Raw genomic sequence first — 6,703 nt, forward strand, 5'->3', positions numbered from 1 at the left:
CTATTATCCCATCACCCGGGAGCTGCCGGGTCACACAGGTACCGCCCCACGCCCGCCCCGCTCACCCTATTATCCCATCACCCGGGAGCTGCCGGGTCACACAGGTACCGCCCACGCCCGCCCCGCTCACCCTATTATCCCATCACCCGGGAGCTGCCGGGTCACACAGGTACCGCCCCACGCCCGCCCCGCTCACCCTATTACCCCATCACCCGGGAGCTGCCGGGTCACACAGGTACCGCCCCACGCCCGCCCCGCTCACCCTATTACCCCATCACCCGGGAGCTGCCGGGTCACACAGGTACCGCCCCACGCCCGCCCCGCTCACCCTATTACCCCATCACCCGGGAGCTGCCGGGTCACACAGGTACCGCCCCACGCCCGCCCCGCTCACCCTATTACCCCATCACCCGGGAGCTGCGGGTCACACAGGTACCGCCCCACGCCCGCCCCGCTCACCCTATTACCCCATCACCCGGGAGCTGCCGGGTCACACAGGTACCGCCCCACGCCCGCCCCGCTCACCCTATTACCCCATCACCCGGAGCTGCCGGGTCACACAGGTACCGCCCCACGCCCGCCCCGCTCACCCTATTACCCCATCACCCGGGAGCTGCCGGGTCACACAGGTACCGCCCCACGCCCGCCCCGCTCACCCTATTACCCATCACCCGGGAGCTGCCGGGTCACACAGGTACCGCCCCACGCCCGCCCCGCTCACCCTATTACCCCATCACCCGGGAGCTGCCGGGTCACACAGGTACCGCCCCACGCCCGCCCCGCTCACCCTATTACCCCATCACCCGGGAGCTGCGGGTCACACAGGTACCGCCCACGCCCGCCCCGCTCACCCTATTATCCCATCACCCGGGAGCTGCCGGTCACACAGGTACCGCCCCACGCCCGCCCCGCTCACCCTATTACCCCATCACCCGGGAGCTGCCGGGTCACACAGGTACCGCCCCACGCCCGCCCCGCTCACCCTATTACCCCATCACCCGGGAGCTGCCGGGTCACACAGGTACCGCCCCACGCCCGCCCCGCTCACCCTATTACCCCATCACCCGGGAGCTGCCGGGTCACACAGGTACCGCCCCACGCCCGCCCCGCTCACCCTATTATCCCATCACCCGGGAGCTGCGGGTCACACAGGTACCGCCCCACGCCCGCCCCCCGCTCACCCTATTACCCCATCACCCGGGAGCTGCCGGGTCACACAGGTACCGCCCCACGCCCGCCCCGCTCACCTATTACCCCATCACCCGGGAGCTGCCGGGTCACACAGGTACCGCCCCACGCCCGCCCCGCTCACCCTATTACCCCATCACCCGGGAGCTGCCGGGTCACACAGGTACCGCCCCACGCCCGCCCGCCCCGCTCACCCTATTATCCCCATCACCCGGGAGCTGCCGGGTCACACAGGTACCGCCCCACGCCCGCCCCGCTCACCCTATTACCCCATCACCCGGGAGCTGCCGGGTCACACAGGTACCGCCCCACGACCGCCCGCCCCGCTCACCCTATTACCCCATCACCCGGGAGCTGCCGGGTCACACAGGTACCGCCCACGCCCCCGCCCCGCTCACCCTATTACCCATCACCCGGAGCTGCCGGGTCACACAGGTACCGCCCCACGCCCGCCCCGCTCACCCTATTACCCCATCACCCGGGAGCTGCCGGGTCACACAGGTACCGGCCCCACGCCCGCCCCGCTCACCCTATTACCCCATCACCCGGGAGCTGCCGGGTCACACAGGTACCGCCCCACGCCCGCCCCGCTCACCCTATTACCCCATCACCCGGGAGCTGCCGGGTCACACAGGTACCCGCCCCACGCCCGCCCCGCTCACCCTATTACCCCATCACCCGGGAGCTGCCGGGTCACACAGGTACCGCCCCACGCCCGCCCCGCTCACCCTATTACCCCATCACCCGGGAGCTGCCGGGTCACACAGGTACCGCCCCACGCCCGCCCCGCTCACCCTATTACCCATCACCCGGGAGCTGCCGGGTCACACAGGTACCGCCCCACGCCCGCCCCGCTCACCCTATTACCCCATCACCCGGGAGCTGCCGGGTCACACAGGTACCGCCCCACGCCCGCCCGCCCCTCACCCTATTATCCCATCACCCGGGAGCTGCCGGGTCACACAGGTACCGCCCCACGCCCGCCCCGCTCACCCTATTACCCCATCACCCGGGAGCTGCCGGGTCACACAGGTACCGCCCCACGCCCGCCCCGCTCACCCTATTACCCCATCACCCGGGAGCTGCCGGGTCACACAGGTACCGCCCACGCCCGCCCCGCTCACCCTATTACCCCATCACCCGGGAGCTGCCGGGTCACACAGGTACCGCCCCACGCCCGCCCCGCTCACCCTATTACCCCATCACCCGGGAGCTGCCGGGTCACACAGGTACCGCCCCACGCCCGCCCCGCTCACCCTATTACCCCATCACCCGGGAGCTGCGGGTCACACAGGTACCGCCCCACGCCCGCCCGCCCGCTCACCCTATTACCCCATCACCCGGGAGCTGCCGGGTCACACAGGTACCGCCCCACGCCCGCCCCGCTCACCCTATTACCCCATCACCCGGGAGCTGCCGGGTCACACAGGTACCGCCCCACGCCCGCCCCGCTCACCCTATTACCCCATCACCCGGGAGCTGCCGGGTCACACAGGTACCGCCCCACGCCCGCCCCGCTCACCCTATTATCCCATCACCCGGGAGCTGCCGGGTCACACAGGTACCGCCCCACGCCCGCCCCGCTCACCCTATTACCCCATCACCCGGGAGCTGCCGGGTCACACAGGTACCGCCCCACGCCCGCCCCGCTCACCCTATTACCCCATCACCCGGGAGCTGCCGGGTCACACAGGTACCGCCCCACGCCCGCCCCGCTCACCCTATTATCCCATCACCCGGGAGCTGCCGGGTCACACAGGTACCGCCCCACGCCCGCCCCGCTCACCCTATTACCCCATCACCCGGGAGCTGCCGGGTCACACAGGTACCGCCCCACGCCCGCCCCGCTCACCCTATTATCCCATCACCGGGGAGCTGCCGGGTCACACAGGTACCGCCCCACTCACCCTAATACCCCATCACCCGGAGCTGCCGGTCACACAGGTACCGCCCCGCTCACCCTATTACCCCATCACCCGGGAGCTGCCGGGTCACACAGGTACCGCCCCACGCCCGCCCCGCTCACCCTAATACCCCATCACAGGGAGCTGCCGGGTCACACAGGTACCGCCCCACGCCCGCCCCGCTCACCCTATTACCCCATCACCCGGGAGCTGCCGGGTCACACAGGTACCGCCCCACGCCCGCCCCGCTCACCCTATTACCCCATCACCCGGGAGCTGCCGGGTCACACAGGTACCGCCCCACGCCCGCCCCGCTCACCCTATTACCCCATCACCCGGGAGCTGCCGGGTCACACAGGTACCGCCCCACGCCCGCCCCGCTCACCCTATTACCCCATCACCCAGGAGCTGCCGGTCACACAGGTACCGCCCCACGCCCGCCCCGCTCACCCTATTACCCCATCACCCGGGAGCTGCCGGTCACACAGGTACCGCCCCACGCCCGCCCCGCTCACCCTATTACCCCATCACGCGGGAGCTGCCGGGTCACACAGGTACCGCCCCACGCCCGCCCCGCTCACCCTATTACCCCATCACCCGGGAGCTGCCGGGTCACACAGGTACCGCCCCACGCCCGCCCCGCTCACCCTATTACCCCATCACGCGGGAGCTGCCGGGTCACACAGGTACCGCCCCACGCCCGCCCCGCTCACCCTATTACCCCATCACCCGGGAGCTGCCGGCTCACACAGGTACCGCCCCACGCCCGCCCCGCTCACCCTATTACCCCATCACGCGGGAGCTGCCGGGTCACACAGGTTCCGCCCCACGCCCGCCCCGCTCACCCTATTATCCCATCACCCGGGAGCTGCCGGGTCACACAGGTACCGCCCCACGCCCGCCCCGCTCACCCTATTACCCCATCACCCGGGAGCTGCCGGGTCACACAGGTACCGCCCCACGCCCGCCCCGCTCACCCTATTACCCCATCACCCGGGAGCTGCCGGGTCACACAGGTACCGCCCCGCTCACCCTATTACCCCATCACCCGGGAGCTGCCGGGTCACACAGGTACCGCCCCACGCCCGCCCCGCTCACCCTATTACCCCATCACCCGGGAGCTGCCGGGTCACACAGGTACCGCCCCACGCCCGCCCCGCTCACCCTATTACCCCATCACCCGGGAGCTGCCGGGTCACACAGGTACCGCCCCACGCCCGCCCCGCTCACCCTATTACCCCATCACCCGGGAGCTGCCGGTCACACAGGTACCGCCCCACGCCCGCCCCGCTCACCCTATTACCCCATCACCCGGGAGCTGCCGGGTCACACAGGTACCGCCCCACGCCCGCCCCGCTCACCCTATTACCCCATCACAGGGAGCTGCCGGGTCACACAGGTACCGCCCCACGCCCGCCCCGCTCACCCTAATACCCCATCACCCCGGAGCTGCCGGGTTACACAGGTACCGCCCCACGCCCGCCCCGCTCACCCTATTACCCCATCACCCGGGAGCTGCCGGGTCACACAGGTACCGCCCCACGCCCGCCCCGCTCACCCTAATACCCCATCACCCCGGAGCTGCCGGGTTACACAGGTACCGCCCCACGCCCGCCCCGCTCACCCTATTACCCCATCACCCGGGAGCTGCCGGGTCACACAGGTACCGCCCCACGCCCGCCCCGCTCACCCTATTACCCCATCACCCGGGAGCTGCCGGGTCACACAGGTACCGCCCCACGCCCGCCCCGCTCACCCTATTACCCCATCACCCGGAGCTGCCGGGTCACACAGGTACCGCCCCACGCCCGCCCCGCTCACCCTAATACCCCATCACCCGGGAGCTGCCGGGTTACACAGGTACCGCCCCACGCCCGCCCCGCTCACCCTATTACCCCATCACCAGGGAGCTGCCGGGTCACACAGGTACCGCCCCACGCCCGCCCCGCTCACCCTATTACCCCATCACCCGGGAGCTGCCGGGTCACACAGGTACCGCCCCACGCCCGCCCCGCTCACCCTATTACCCCATCACCCGGGAGCTGCCGGGTCACACAGGTACCCGCCCCCACGCCCGCCCCGCTCACCCTATTACCCCATCACCCGGGAGCTGCCGGGTCACACAGGTACCGCCCCACGCCCGCCCCCCGCTCACCCTATTACCCCATCACCCGGGAGCTGCCGGGTCACACAGGTACCGCCCCACGCCCGCCCCGCTCACCCTATTACCCCATCACCCGGGAGCTGCCGGGTCACACAGGTACCGCCCCACGCCCGCCCCGCTCACCCTATTACCCAATCACCCGGGAGCTGCCGGGTCACACAGGTACCGCCCCACGCCCGCCCCGCTCACCCTATTACCCCATCACCCGGGAGCTGCCGGGTCACACAGGTACCGCCCCACGCCCGCCCGCCCCGCTCACCCTATTACCCCATCACCCGGGAGCTGCCGGGTCACACAGGTACCGCCCCACGCCCGCCCCGCTCACCCTATTACCCCATCACCCGGGAGCTGCCGGGTCACACAGGTACCGCCCCACGCCCGCCCCGCTCACCCTATTACCCCATCACCCGGGAGCTGCCGGGTCACACAGGTACCGCCCCACGCCCGCCCCACTCACCCTATTACCCCATCACCCGGGAGCTGCCGGGTCACACAGGTACCGCCCCACGCCCGCCCCGCTCACCCTATTATCCCATCACCCGGGAGCTGCCGGGTCACACAGGTACCGCCCCACGCCCGCCCCACTCACCCTATTACCCCATCACAGGGAGCTGCCGGGTCACACAGGTACCGCCCCACGCCCGCCCCACTCACCCTATTACCCCATCACCCGGGAGCTGCCGGGTCACACAGGTACCGCCCCACGCCCGCCCCGCTCACCCTATTACCCCATCACCCGGGAGCTGCCGGGTCACACAGGTACCGCCCCACGCCCGCCCCACTCACCCTATTACCCCATCACAGGGAGCTGCCGGGTCACACAGGTACCGCCCCACGCCCGCCCCACTCACCCTATTACCCCATCACCCGGGAGCTGCCGGGTCACACAGGTACCGCCCCACGCCCGCCCCGCTCACCCTATTACCCCATCACCCGGGAGCTGCCGGGTCACACAGGTACCGCCCCACGCCCGCCCGCTCACCCTATTACCCCATCACCCGGGAGCTGCCGGGTCACACAGGTACCGCCCCACGCCCGCCCCGCTCACCCTATTACCCCATCACCCGGGAGCTGCCGGGTCACACAGGTACCGCCCCACGCCCGCCCCGCTCACCCTATTACCCCATCACCCGGGAGCTGCCGGGTCACACAGGTACCGCCCCACGCCCGCCCCGCTCACCCTATTACCCCATCACCCGGGAGCTGCCGGGTCACACAGGTACCGCCCCACGCCCGCCCCGCTCACCCTATTACCCCATTACCCGGGAGCTGCCGGGTCACACAGGTACCGCCCCACGCCCGCCCCGCTCACCCTATTACCCCATCACCCGGGAGCTGCCGGGTCACACAGGTACCGCCCCACGCCCGCCCCGCTCACCCTATTACCCCATCACCCGGGAGCTGCCGGGTCACACAGGTACCGCCCCACGCCCGCCCCGCTCACCCT

Source organism: Ascaphus truei, unplaced genomic scaffold (genome assembly GCF_040206685.1).
Source record: "Ascaphus truei isolate aAscTru1 unplaced genomic scaffold, aAscTru1.hap1 HAP1_SCAFFOLD_1315, whole genome shotgun sequence".
Taxonomy (NCBI): Eukaryota; Metazoa; Chordata; class Amphibia; order Anura; family Ascaphidae; genus Ascaphus; species Ascaphus truei.